Source organism: Lithobates pipiens, unplaced genomic scaffold, assembly GCF_037356315.1.
Source record: "Lithobates pipiens isolate NorthernLeopardFrog02 unplaced genomic scaffold, aLitPip1_a1.2 Scaffold_35, whole genome shotgun sequence".
Classification (NCBI taxonomy): domain Eukaryota; kingdom Metazoa; phylum Chordata; class Amphibia; order Anura; family Ranidae; genus Lithobates; species Lithobates pipiens.
The window spans coordinates 14,615,178-14,630,699 of NW_027507811.1; positions in this window are offsets into that span (position 1 = coordinate 14,615,178).

Below are 15,522 nucleotides of genomic sequence, written 5' to 3' on the forward strand. Positions count from 1 at the left end.
ATGGCCACAAATTTGCGAAAGGCCTCCGAGTCCACCAGTTTATATTGCAGTAGTTGGCGGGCTATGAGTTCTGACAAGCCAGCCGTCAACCATTGGGCAAGAGGGTTATCCGGCGTCATCATTTTTTTACGCTCGAACATTAGGCCCACGGAAGCCTGCCTTTTTGCAGAAAAACGTGAGCTTGGCGTGATGGAAGGTGGAGTGGAGGACAATTGTGAGGAGAGAGGACAAGAAGTAGAAGACAAGGCTGGACGGTGAGAGCCTGCAGTGTGGCTTTGTGTGTTCCATTGCTCCCACTCGGCTCGGTGATGGCTGCTCATGTGCCTTCTTAAGGCGGTCTTCCCTAGGTGAGTGTTGGGCTTACCGCGACTAATGCGTTGACTGCAAAGATTGCAGATGGCAGCGCTATTGTCAGCAGCGGACACGTTAAAAAAAGCCCACACTGCGGAGCCATGTGCCGGTGTCCTGGGAGCGCCAGATGTGACCGTACATGGTCGATGACTCGCTCCTGATACATTTGCAGTCTGCTTTGTCCCTCCTGTGCAATGTAAGTTATTCCTGCTTCTCCTCCCTATCTGCTGGTCCATATCTCCCTCTGAACTCCCCTCCTCATACTCTCTTGTGGGCACCCACGTGACATCACTAGACATGTCATCATCAACGTCACTTTCCCCACCGCTATAAGTAGAGATCTCGGAGTAGGCAGCAACACCGGGGACCAACCTCCTCTTTGGGCTGATCTGGGTACTGTCGTCAGACTGCTGAGTAGCGGTTGTTGCTACCTCCTCTTCCTGATCCAATACCAAGAGTGGCTGCGCATCAGAAATGTCCTCTTGATATGGATCGGAAAATAATTCCTGTGACTCAAGCGGAAGGTATGTGGTGGTGGTGGTGGTGTTGTTGGTGGTAGTGTCTTTGCGGGTGCACATAGCAGAGAGTGAAGAAGAGGGTGCAGATCGAGAGGATGAGGAGGGTGCAGAAGAGTAAGGCTGAGCGAGCCACTCAACCAAGTCTGGTGCGTCCTTTAAAGTAATTGAACGCACCTTCTGCAACTTCCCACTTTGGCTCAAGCGTGTTGCTCCTGCCCTACCTCTACCACCCCTGTGGAAGCGCCTGCCTCTTCCTCTGCCTGTCATTTTTTAAATGACCATGTGACAAAACTCTCAGTCCCTATACCGATGAAGCACTGCTGCAGTATAGGGCAGCGGTCAGCAGTACTGCACCTCAACCCTATGTATTGTGGACCGATACCAGTCCTTATAGAATGGCAGACTGTACCTCACTCAACCCTATGTACTGTAGTACCCTATACCTTACCAGTCCTTATAAGAACCTTTGTGGACCAAGTAGGTTGTGTGTGAGTGATTAGCAGACTGTATGTCAGTCCCTATAGCGATGAAGGACTGCTGCAGTATAGGGCAGCGGTCAGCAGTAGTGCACCTCAACCCTATGTATTGTGGACCGATACCAGTCCTTATAGAATGGCAGACTGTACCTCACTCAACCCTATGTACTGTAGTAACCTATACCTTACCAGTCCTTATAAGGACCTTTGTGGACCAAGTAGGTTGTGTGTGAGTGATTAGCAGACTGTACGTCAGTCCCTATACCGATGAAGGGCTGCTGAAGTATAGGGCAGCGGTCAGCAGTAGTGCACCTCAACCCTATGTATTGTGGACCGATACCAGTCCTTATTGAATGGCAGACTGTACCTCACTCAACCCTATGTACTGTAGCACCCTAGACAGATCAAGTTACCAGTCCTTATAAGGACTTTTGTGGACCAAGTAGGTTGTGTGTGAGTGATTAGCAGACTGTACGTCAGTCCCTATACCGATGAAGGACTGCTGCAGTATAGGGCAGCGGTCAGCAGTAGTGCACCTCAACCCTATGTATTGTGGACCGATACCAGTCCTTATAGAATGGCAGACTGTACCTCACTCAACCCTATGTACTGTAGTACCCTATACCTTACCAGTTCTTATAAGGACTTTTGTGGACCAAGTAGGTTGTGTGTGAGTGATTAGCAGACTGTACGTCAGTCCCTATACCAATGAAGGACTGCTGCAGTATAGGGCAGCGGTCAGCAGTAGTGCACCTCAACCCTATTTATTGTGGACCGATACCAGTCCTTATAGAATGGCAGACTGTACCTCACTCAACCCTATGTACTGTAGCACCCTAGACAGACCAAGTTACCAGTCCTTATAAGGAGCTTTGTGGAACAAGTGGGTTGTGAATGATTAGCAGACTGCAGCAGAAGGGCAGCAGTCAAGTATAATATTCTTTCTATATTTGGAAGAAAGAATATTATACGTGTACAAGCCTATTACCATACCACTGATACCAGTCCTGAAAAGAACCTTTGTGAAACTAATAGTAACAGCTAATGATTAAACTGACCCTCACTGCCTCACACACTGCTTCCTGCCTGTCCCTATATAAACTGACAAAACAGAGGCTACTGGAACAATAACTGGAATAGCACTTTTGTGGACCTGATAGTAACAGCTAATGATGATAACTAAACTGACTGTCCCTACAGCAGACACACCGTCTTGTCCCTTTCTCTAAACTGACAAAAGACACTCAGGCTGCTGCAACAATCGCTAGCACAGCACTGCCTATCCTGAACTACACCTAACACCTATACCAGTCCTGAAAAGAACTTTTGTGTACCAAATAGCTAGCGATTTGGGTCACTGTAATCTCTCCCTGCTCCACACAGCAACCTTTCCCTATAGTGACAGAAGAAAGAATGTAAAATGGCCGCCGGATCGGGTGTATTTATAGGTTAGGGGGAATGTCCAAGTGTCCATGTGCTGTAATGTCTCAATTGGCTGTCCTGTACCCCATGATGGATGTGTCATCATAGGTCAAAGTTCTTTTACACAGTAAACACGGAAGTCCGCCGGGCGAACGGCGCCAATAGTCCACCGAATTTGCGGACCGCGAACAGCCGAAATTCGCCGCAAAACGACCGCCGGCCGAACTGTTCGGCCATCACTATTAAAGATTGCTTTGTGGTATTTCTCCGTCAGTGCTTTGTAGTTTGTGTGGTTTTCCTTGGTAGGATTTCTTCTCCATGCTCTTTCAGCTCTTCTGCATTCTTGCTTGAGTAGAGTGAGCGTGACATTAAACCATCCCGAGTTTTTTTCTGGATGTGTGTTCTGCATTTTGGAGCCACTGGGTCTGCTGTTTGTAGTATTGCCTTGTTTAGGGAGTTGAGTGTTTGTTCCGTTGAGAGGTTTAAACTTAGCCTTGCTATTTTGTTTGATAGTGTGGTTTTGAAGAGTTCGGAGTGAAGTTTCTTCTGAGATCTCAGAGGTCATGTAGAATAAAAAGATAGAGGTTTCAACCATTTTTTTTTTTGCGCTGCACATATTTGTACAACTGTTTCTGACAGCCTTATTTACAGACAAAATATTAAAAAAAAAATTTTTGTTGAATACAAAAGCAAATTTAATTTGTGTAATTGAGGTAGTGTCAAGTAAATGGATACCAAATACATCAAGCGTTGTGGACTTCCCATTGGGTTGGGTAAAAATCCAGTGAAGTTAACTTTGCTTGGTTTGCTCATCCATATTGACCACCAGTCTAAGGGAGCCTTCATCTACTGACCACCAATCTAAGGAGTCCCTTCTCTACTGACCACCAATCTAAGCAGTCCCTTCTCCACTGACCACCAATCTAAGGGAGACCTTCTCTACTGACTACCAATCTAAGGAGTCCCTTCTCTAGTGACCACCAATCTAAGGGAGACCTTCTCTACTGACCACCCATCTAAGGAGTCCCTTCTCCACTGACCACCAATTTAGAGGGCCCTTCTCCACTGACCAGCAATGTGAGGGGCCAATAGGATCCCAGATGTTTTATCCATTTACCACCAACGCATGAGGGCCCTTCTTCACCCACCACCATTGTAAGGGGAGCCCTTCTCCTCTGATCATTAACGTAAGGGGGTCCACCTCCACTGACCACCATTTTAAGGGGGTAGACGTGTTTAATTTGGTTACAATTCATTTTTCGTACGAAAATGTCATTTTTGGAGATTCAGATGTACCCGAATCTCCAAATGGACATAGTAACGAATGTCAGACAAAATAGTTATAAAGACATTAAAGTGGTAATAAAGTCCGCTTTGTTATTTTTACCAACAGGTAAGCCTATAATAAGGTTTACCTGTAGGCAGAATGAATATCTCCTAAACGTGCACTGTTTAGGACAGGGATATGCAATTAGCGGACCTCCAGCTGTTGCAAAACGACAAGTCCCATCATACCTCTGCTTCTGGGTGTCATGCTTGTGGCTGTCAGAGTCTTGCTATGCCTCATGGGATTTGTAGTTCTGCAACAGCTGGAGGTCCGCTAATTGCATATCCCTGGTTTAGGAGATATTCACCCTGCATGCAGCCGCTGATGTCATTGGTGCATGCGCTCTGAAGGACCTTCAGAGCTTCTTGCCGAAACCGAGGGCTCCCACACGTGGAGTGTTTGGAGTGATGTCATCGCAGCTCTGGCAACTCACATCGTCGGAGCCCGTGAACCCAGAAAAAAGGCCCGGGGGAAGATCAGCAGGGGCCGGCCAATGATTGACCACTAGCACCCGCTGATCCATAAAGAGGATGACAGGACAGAGCTCTGTGAATGTAAACAATACAGAGCTCTGTCCTGTCAGCAGGCATGTGCCGGTTTACGGATAACGAATAGATCTGAATTTCATTCCATTCGTTAAATGCACATGACACCGGTCAATACTGTCCAATCAGCTCATGCAATTTCTCTTGGTGAGTCGTACTAGTGTCTGAAAATATTGAATCCGTCCGATTCTAAAATATATCGCCTATATAGCAATCTTTTGGAAAAACTGCAAAATTTTTGGAATCCACCCGGTCCAACTAATATATATGAACCAATGCTGAAGTTACGAAAGGACTGACCACCAATATAAGGAGTCCCTTTTCTACTGACCACCAATGTAAGGAGTCCCTTCTCCACTGACCACCAATCTAAGGGAGACCTTCTCTACTGACCACCAATCTAAGGAGTTCCTTTTCTACTGACCACCAATCTAAGGAGTCCCTTTTCTACTGACCACCAATCTAAGGAGTTCATTCTCTACTGGCCACCAATCTAAGGTAGCCCTTCTCTACTGACCACCAATCTAAGGAGTTCATTCTCTACTGGCTACCAATCTAAGGAGTCCCTTCTCTACTGACCACCAATCTAAGGAGTTCATTCTCTACCGGCCACCAATCTAAGGTAGCCCTTCTCTACTGACCACCAATCTAAGGAGTTCCTTCTCTACTGACCACCAATCTAAGGAGTCCCTTTTCTACTGACCACCAATCTAAGGAGTTCATTCTCTACTGGCCACCAATCTAAGGTAGCCCTTCTCTACTGACCACCAATCTAAGGAGTTCCTTCTCTACTGACCACCAATTTAAGGAGTCCCTTTTCTACTGACCACCAATCTAAGGAGTTCATTCTCTACTGGCTACCAATCTAAGGAGTCCCTTCTCTACTGACCACCAATCTAAGGAGTTCATTCTCTACCGGCAATCAATCTAAGGTAGCCCTTCTCTACTGACCACTAGTGATGGCCGAACGGTTCGCCCGGCGGTCGTTTCGCGGCGAATTTCCGACTTTCGCCGTCCGCGGGTTCGAACGCCTTTTTCCGTCGTTCGCCCCGGCGGACTTACGTGTTTAATGTATACAAGAACTTTAACCTTTCGTGACACGTTTATCATGTGTTACAGGACAACCAATTGAGACATGACAGCTCATGGACACTTGGACATTCCCCCTAACCTATAAATACACCCGATCCGGTGGCCATTTTACATTCTTTCTTCTGTCACTGTAGGGAAAGGATCCTGTGTGGAGTAGGGACAGAGAAAACGCTAGCTATTTGGTACACAAAAGTTCTTTTCAGGACTGGTATAGGTGTTAGGTCAGCAGCCTGAGTTTCTTTTGTCAGTTTAGATAAAGGGACAGAGCGCTGTATGCTGCTATTTTAGGGACAGCTCAGCCAGATTAGTCTTTCTTCATCATCATCATCATCATCATCATTAGCTGTTACTATCAGGTCCACAAAAGAGCTGTTCCAGCTAATCGTTCCAGCCTACTCTTTTTTGCCAATTTGTATAGGGACAGGCAGGAAGCAGTGTGTCAGGCAGTGAGGATAATTTTAAAGACTTGCTGTTACTATTAGTTCCACAAAGGTTCTTTTCAGGACTGGTATCAGTGGTACGGTAATAGGCTTGTACACGTATAATATTCTTTCTTCCAAATATAGAAAGAATATTATACTTGACTGCTGCCCTTCTGCTGCAGTCTGCTAATCATTCACAACTCACTTGTTCCACAAAGCTCTTTATCAGGACTGGTAACTTGGTCTGTCTAGGGTGCTACGGTACATAGGCTTGGGTGCGGTACAGTCTGCTGTTCTGTAAGGACCGCTATCGGTCCACAATACATAGGGTTGCCGTGCACTACTGCTGACCGCTGCCCTATACTGCAGCAGTCCTTCATTGGTATAGGGACTGACGTACAGTCTGCTAATCACTAACACACAACCTGCTTGGTCCACAAAAGTTCTTATAAGGACTGGTAACTTGGTATAGGGTGCTACGGTACATAGGCCTGAGTGCGTTACAGTCTGCTGTTCTGTAAGGACCGCTATCGGTCCACAATACATAGGGTTGCCGTGCACTACTGCTGACCGCTGCCCTATACTGCAGCAGTCCTTCAGCGGTATAGGGACTGACGCACAGTCTGCTAAACACTAACACACAACCTGCTTGGTCCACAAAAGTTCTTATAAGGACTGGTAACTTGGTATAGGGTGCTACGGTACATAGGCCTGAGTGCAGTACAGTCTGCTGTTCTGTAAGGACCGCTATCGGTCCACAATACATAGGGTTGCCGTGCACTACTGCTGACCGCTGCCCTATACTGCAGCAGTCCTTCATTGGTATAGGGACTGACGTACAGTCTGCTAATCACTAACACACAACCTGCTTGGTCCACAAAAGTTCTTATAAGGACTGGTAACTTGGTATAGGGTGCTACGGTACATAGGCCTGAGTGCGTTACAGTCTGCTGTTCTGTAAGGACCGCTATCGGTCCACAATACATAGGGTTGCCGTGCACTACTGCTGACCGCTGCCCTATACTGCAGCAGTCCTTCATTGGTATAGGGACTGACGTACAGTCTGCTAATCACTAACACACAACCTGCTTGTTCCACAAAAGTTCTTATAAGGACTGGTAACTTGGTATAGGGTGCTACGGTACATAGGCTTGAGTGCGGTACAGTCTGCTGTTCTGTAAGGACCGCTATCGGTCCACAATAGATAGGGTTGACGTGCACCACTGCTGACCGCTGCCCTATACTGCAGCAGTCCTTCAGCGGTATAGGGACTGACGTACAGTCTGCTAAACACTAATACACAACCTGCTTGGTCCACAAAAGTTCTTATAAGGACTGGTAACTTGGTATAGGGTGCTACGGTACATAGGCTTGAGTGCGGTACAGTCTGCTGTTCTGTAAGGACCGCTATCGGTCCACAATAGATAGGGTTGACGTGCACCACTGCTGACCGCTGCCCTATACTGCAGCAGTCCTTCAGCGGTATAGGGACTGACGCACAGTCTGCTAAACACTAACACACAACCTGCTTGGTCCACAAAAGTTTTTATAAGGACTGGTAACTTGGTATAGGGTGCTACGGTACATAGGCCTGAGTGCGTTACAGTCTGCTGTTCTGTAAGGACCGCTATCGGTCCACAATACATAGGGTTGCCGTGCACTACTGCTGACCGCTGCCCTATACTGCAGCAGTCCTTCATTGGTATAGGGACTGACGTACAGTCTGCTAATCACTAACACACAACCTGCTTGGTCCACAAAAGTTCTTATAAGGACTGGTAACTTGGTATAGGGTGCTACGGTACATAGGCCTGAGTGCGTTACAGTCTGCTGTTCTGTAAGGACCGCTATCGGTCCACAATACATAGGGTTGCCGTGCACTACTGCTGACCGCTGCCCTATACTGCAGCAGTCCTTCAGCGGTATAGGGACTGACGCACAGTCTGCTAAACACTAACACACAACCTGCTTGGTCCACAAAAGTTCTTATAAGGACTGGTAACTTGGTATAGGGTGCTACGGTACATAGGCCTGAGTGCAGTACAGTCTGCTGTTCTGTAAGGACCGCTATCGGTCCACAATACATAGGGTTGCCGTGCACTACTGCTGACCGCTGCCCTATACTGCAGCAGTCCTTCATTGGTATAGGGACTGACGTACAGTCTGCTAATCACTAACACACAACCTGCTTGTTCCACAAAAGTTCTTATAAGGACTGGTAACTTGGTATAGGGTGCTACGGTACATAGGCTTGAGTGCGGTACAGTCTGCTGTTCTGTAAGGACCGCTATCGGTCCACAATAGATAGGGTTGACGTGCACCACTGCTGACCGCTGCCCTATACTGCAGCAGTCCTTCAGCGGTATAGGGACTGACGTACAGTCTGCTAAACACTAATACACAACCTGCTTGGTCCACAAAAGTTCTTATAAGGACTGGTAACTTGGTATAGGGTGCTACGGTACATAGGCTTGAGTGCGGTACAGTCTGCTGTTCTGTAAGGACCGCTATCGGTCCACAATAGATAGGGTTGACGTGCACCACTGCTGACCGCTGCCCTATACTGCAGCAGTCCTTCAGCGGTATAGGGACTGACGCACAGTCTGCTAAACACTAACACACAACCTGCTTGGTCCACAAAAGTTTTTATAAGGACTGGTAACTTGGTATAGGGTGCTACGGTACATAGGCCTGAGTGCGTTACAGTCTGCTGTTCTGTAAGGACCGCTATCGGTCCACAATACATAGGGTTGCCGTGCACTACTGCTGACCGCTGCCCTATACTGCAGCAGTCCTTCATTGGTATAGGGACTGACGTACAGTCTGCTAATCACTAACACACAACCTGCTTGGTCCACAAAAGTTCTTATAAGGACTGGTAACTTGGTATAGGGTGCTACGGTACATAGGCCTGAGTGCGTTACAGTCTGCTGTTCTGTAAGGACCGCTATCGGTCCACAATACATAGGGTTGCCGTGCACTACTGCTGACCGCTGCCCTATACTGCAGCAGTCCTTCAGCGGTATAGGGACTGACGCACAGTCTGCTAAACACTAACACACAACCTGCTTGGTCCACAAAAGTTCTTATAAGGACTGGTAACTTGGTATAGGGTGCTACGGTACATAGGCTTGAGTGCGGTACAGTCTGCTGTTCTGTAAGGACCGCTATCGGTCCACAATAGATAGGGTTGACGTGCACCACTGCTGACCGCTGCCCTATACTGCAGCAGTCCTTCAGCGGTATAGGGACTGACGTACAGTCTGCTAAACACTAATACACAACCTGCTTGGTCCACAAAAGTTCTTATAAGGACTGGTAACTTGGTATAGGGTGCTACGGTACATAGGCTTGAGTGCGGTACAGTCTGCTGTTCTGTAAGGACCGCTATAGGTCCACAATAGATAGGGTTGACGTGCACCACTGCTGACCGCTCACCTATACTGCAGCAGTCCTTCAGCGGTATAGGGACTAAGAGTTTTGTCACAGGGTCATTTAAAAAATGACATGCAGAGGAAGAGGCAGGCCCTTCCGCAGGGGTGGTAGGGGTAGGGCAGGAGCAACAGGCTTGAGCCAAAGTGGGAAGTTGCAGAAGGTGCGTTCAATTACTTTAAAGGATGCACCAGACTTGGTTGAGTGGCTCGCTCAGCCTTACTCTTCTGCACCCTCCTCATCCTCTCGATCTGCACCCTCTTCTTCACTCTCTGCTATGTGCACCCCCAAAGACACTACCACCAACAACACGACCACCACCACCACCACCACATACCTTCCGCTTGAGTCACTGGAATTATTTTCCGATCCATATCAAGAGGACATTTCTGATGCGCAGCCACTCTTGGTATTGGATCAGGAAGAGGAGGTAGCAACAAGCGCTACTCAGCAGTCTGACGCCAGTACCCAGATCAGCCCAAGGAGGAGGTTGGTCCCCGGTGTTGCTGCCTACTCTACTTATAGCGGTGGGGAAGGTGACGTTGATGATGACGTGTCTAGTGATGTCACGTGGGTGCCCACAAGAGAGGAAGAGGAGGGGAGTTCAGAGGGAGATATGGACCAGCAGATAGGGAGGAGAAGCAGCAATGACTTACATTGCACAGCAGGGACAAAGCAGACTGCAAATGTATCAGGAGCGAGTCATCGACCATGTACGGTCACATCTGGCGCTCCCAGGACACCGGCACATGGCTCCGCAGTGTGGGCTTTTTTTAACGTGTCCGCTGCTGACAATAGCGTTGCCATCTGCAATCTTTGCAGTCAACGCGTTAGTCGCGGTAAGCCCAATACTCACCTAGGGACGACCGCCTTAAGAAGGCACATGAGCAGCCATCACCGAGCCCAGTGGGAGCAACGGAACACACAAAGCCACACTGCAGGCTCTCACCGTCCAGCCTCGTCTTCTACTTCTCCTTCTCCTCTCTCCTCACAATTGTCCTCCACTCCACCTTCCATCACGCCAAGCTCACATTTTTCTGCAAAAAGGCAGGCTTCCGTGGGCCTAATGTTTGAGCGTAAAAAAATGATGACGCCGGATAACCCTCTTGCCCAACGGTTGGCGGCTGGCTTGTCAGAACTCATAGCCCGCCAACTACTGCCATATAAACTGGTGGACTCGGAGGCCTTTCGCAAATTTGTGGCCATTGGAACACCACAATGGAAGGTCCCAGGAAGGAAGTATTTCTCAGAGAAGGGCATCCCAGAGCTATATGGCCATGTTCAGCGGCAAGTGAATGTATCTCTGGCACACAGTGTCGGTGCCAAGATACATCTGACCACAGACACGTGGTCTAGCAAACACGGGCAGGGAAGGTATATCAGTTTTACTGCCCACTGGGTGAACCTTCTGACGGCCGTCAAGCATGTAACCCGTGGCACCCGTGTAGATTTGGTTTTACCGCCACGGATTGCATGCAGGCCTGACTCTTCTTCTCCTCCTCCTACTCCATCCTCCTCCCTCTCCTCCTCAGCTGCCTCCTCCTTTTCCGCTGCTAGCGTCTCTTCCACTGCACCGCCCAAGCTCCCCAGAACCTATTCCACATGCCAGGTGAGACGTTGCCATGCCGTGCTGCGTCTGTTGTGCCTGGAAGCAAAGAGCCACACTGGCCCGGCACTCCTTTCAGCTTTGCGTTCACAGGCAGATGAGTGGCTAACACCGCTCAATTTGACAGTTGGTAAAGTGGTGTGTGACAACGGTGCCAATCTGCTTAGCGCATTGAAACAGGGCAAAATCACGCACGTGCCGTGCATGGCACACGTCTTAAACTTGGTCGTGCAGCGATTCCTTGTCAAATACCCTGGGGTCCAGGACATCTTGCGGCAGGCAAGGAAAATCTCGGCCCATTTCAGAAGATCTTACACGGCCATGGCTCGCCTTGCTGACATTCAGCGGCGACACCATCTGCCGGTCAGACGTCTTATTTGCGATTGCCCGACGCGATGGAACTCAACCTTCTATATGCTTGATAGGCTGCTCCAGCAGAAACGTGCAGTTAACGTCTACCTGTATGAACTCTGCGAAAGAAACGGTTCTGGGGAGCTGGGTTTTTTTTCACCGCGCCAGTGGCTGCTCATGCGCGACACATGCAGACTTCTGCGGCCATTTGAGGAGATCACCAAACTGGTCAGTCGCAGCCATGGCGCCATCAGTGACATGGTACCTTATGCCTTCTTTCTGGAGCGTGCATTGCGTCGTGTCATTGATCAGGCTGTGGAGGAGCAGGAGCGGGAAGATGAGGAAGTCGCAATGCTGGATGAATTCCCAGGGGGGGCTACTCTATCTGAGACAAGTCAACAACAGGAGTCTGATGAGGAGTCAGAGGAGGATGGTGCCGGGGCGGATGAGCAGGAGCAAGAAGAGCATGCTTTAAACCTTTCTGGGATCCCTGTTGTGCGAGGATGGGGAGAGGAGAATGAAGAGGACGACATTATCCTGGATGATGAGCAGGAGCCAGGCCACCACACCGCTTCCACTTTAGTGCAAATGGGGGCCTTCATGCTCCAGTGTTTTAATAGGGACCCCCGTATAAAAAGCATGAGGGTCAAGGACCAGTACTGGGTGGCAACGTACTTAGACCCCCGGTACAAACACAAAATGGCGGAAATGTTACCGCCGTCGCAGAGGGCTGTCAGAATGCAGCACTTCCAGGCCTTGCTTCGAGAAATGCTGCATTCTGCTTTTGCGTGCGCTGGCAGAGGAGCAATTCCCACTCCCAGAGAAGGATTTGCGGGTACCAATCCAACAGCGCCTGCAAGAAGAGGCCGGTTTGAAGATGTGTTGGTGACTTCGGATATGAGGTCATTCTTTCAGCCGACCCATCGACAGGTGTCATCCGGATCCAGCATCAGGGAACGCCTAGACCGTCAGGTGTCCGACTACATTGGGTTAACGGCCGATGTGGACGCTCTGAGGAGTGATGAACCCCTAGACTACTGGGTGGGCAGGCTTGACCTCTGGCCAGAGCTTGCCCAATTTGCAATCGAACTGTTGGCTTGCCCCTCATCCAGTGTCCTGTCCGAAAGGACGTTCAGCGCAGCAGGGGGGATTGTGACCGATAAGCGTACTCGCCTAGCTCACCACAGTGTTAACTACCTCACATTTCTAAAAATGAATGAGGCATGGATCTCGGAGGAATTCAACACATGTGATCAGTAGACCATGTATATGTCTATAAACAATTTTTGGAATCAAGCACACAGACCTTCTTAATTCATTTGGCTCACTTCCCTGACCCAAAAAAGCACACCGTACTATATGCCCCTACCCTCCTCTTTGAAGAGGTTGAGCGGTGTCATATTTCTACTGGGGCTGCTTATTATGAGGGGTTCCCACCATCCCTGTGCTGTGCTGACTTCCTCCTGGGTGTTCTTATTATGAGGGGCTCCCACCATCCCTGTGCTGTGCTGACTTCCTCCTGGGGGTTCTTATTATGAGGGGATCACACCATCCCTGTGCTGTGCTGACTTCCTCCTGGGGCTGCTTACGGTGCTGCTGTCAGCGCTGTATGTCACGGAGCTGCTGTCAGCGCTGTATGTCACGGAGCTGCTGTCAGCGCTGTATGTCACGGAGCTGCTGTCAGCGCTGTATGTCACGGAGCTGCTGTCAGCGCTGTATGTCACGGAGCTGCTGTCAGCGCTGTATGTCACGGAGCTGCTGTCAGCGCTGTATGTCACGGAGCTGCTGTCAGCGCTGTATGTCACGGAGCTGCTGTCAGCGCTGTATGTCACGGAGCTGCTGTCAGCGCTGTATGTCACGGAGCTGCTGTCAGCGCTGTATGTCACGGTGCTGCTGTCAGCGCTGTATGTCACGGAGCTGCTGTCAGCGCTGTATGTCACGGAGCTGCTGTCAGTGCTGTATGTCACGGAGCTGCTGTCAGCGCTGTATGTCACGGAGCTGCTGTCAGCGCTGTATGTCACGGAGCTGCTGTCAGCGCTGTATGTCACGGTGCTGCTGTCAGCGCTGTATGTCACGGAGCTGCTGTCAGCGCTGTATGTCACGGAGCTGCTGTCAGCGCTGTATGTCACGGAGCTGCTGTCAGCGCTGTATGTCACGGAGCTGCTGTCAGCGCTGTATGTCACGGAGCTGCTGTCAGCGCTGTATGTCACGGAGCTGCTGTCAGCGCTGTATGTCACGGAGCTGCTGTCAGCGCTGTATGTCACGGAGCTGCTGTCAGCGCTGTATGTCACGGAGCTGCTGTCAGCGCTGTATGTCACGGAGCTGCTGTCAGCGCTGTATGTCACGGAGCTGCTGTCAGCGCTGTATGTCACGGAGCTGCTGTCAGCGCTGTATGTCACGGTGCTGCTGTCAGCGCTGTATGTCACGGAGCTGCTGTCAGCGCTGTATGTCACGGAGCTGCTGTCAGTGCTGTATGTCACGGAGCTGCTGTCAGCGCTGTATGTCACGGAGCTGCTGTCAGCGCTGTATGTCACGGAGCTGCTGTCAGCGCTGTATGTCACGGTGCTGCTGTCAGCGCTGTATGTCACGGAGCTGCTGTCAGCGCTGTATGTCACGGAGCTGCTGTCAGCGCTGTATGTCACGGAGCTGCTGTCAGCGCTGTATGTCACGGAGCTGCTGTCAGCGCTGTATGTCACGGAGCTGCTGTCAGCGCTGTATGTCACGGTGCTGATGTCAGTGCTCTGTATTACGGTGCTGCTGTCAGTGCTCTGTATCTCCTGCACCCTCTTGTTTGCCTACCCTGGTCCCTGACCTTCCCTCTCCTCCATTGCCTTCATTAGCTCCATAGTCCTGAATTGTCAGAACAATTTCCCAAATAAAAAAAAAATGCTTGTAGTTATCGATCCCAAATTCACCTCATACATGTATTATGCTATTGTCCAGGTGGTGGGACTACGTGCTACCCCCTAATAATTACCCCGTGGCCGCAAATTCGACCTAAAGGTTTGCGAAATTCGCCTCCCATTGAAGTCAATGGAGCCCGCGGCGAACGGTCGTTTTCGCGAACGTTTGTGTCCGTTCGCGTTTCGCGTTCGCGAAACGTCCCGTCGGAAGTTCGTCCATCACTACTGACCACCAATCTAAGGAGTTCCTTCTCTACTGACCACCAATCTAAGGAGTCCCTTTTCTACTGACCACCAATCTAAGGAGTTCATTCTCTACTGGCCACCAATCTAAGGTAGCCCTTCTCTACTGACCACCAATCTAAGGAGTTCCTTCTCTACTGACCACCAAATTAAGGAGTCCCTTTTCTACTGACCACCAATCTAAGGAGTTCATTCTCTACTGGCTATCAATCTAAGGAGTCCCTTTTCTACTGACCACCAATCTAAGGTGTTCATTCTCTACTGGCTACCAATCTAACGAGTCCCTTCTCTACTGACCACCAATCTAAATAGTCCCTTCTCTGCTGAACACCAATCTAAGGAGTCCCTTCTCTACTGACCACCAAAGTAAGGCGGGCTTTCTCTACTGACCACCAGTGTAAGATGATACTACAGTTTTTACCCTCTGCATTTATTTTGACCATTATTAATTTCATTAATAATTTAAATAAGGCCTCATTCACATTAGTTGTGGCGCGACAAGAACCTTGTAGAAAACAGCGACTGGGATACCAGTTGTGCATGGAAAGTCACATCCGGGAAACCTGCAAAAAGCATGGACAGACTCAGAGCAACCAAAACTGTCCACTGGATTTCTCATGTGATCACATATGGAGCAATTACCTGAGGTTAGGGACAGATGATCAGCTCTGGATGTAAGTAGCTTGTGTCCATAGACAATCAGCTGTACTTAGCCGCAAGCAATACCTCCATCAATGCAGCCTCTTACCATAAGGATTTGACCACCCCCAAAGAATGGTCAAATAGTGCAGTTTTAGGCCTCTAGATGAAAGTAATCAATTGCCTGTATCTGCA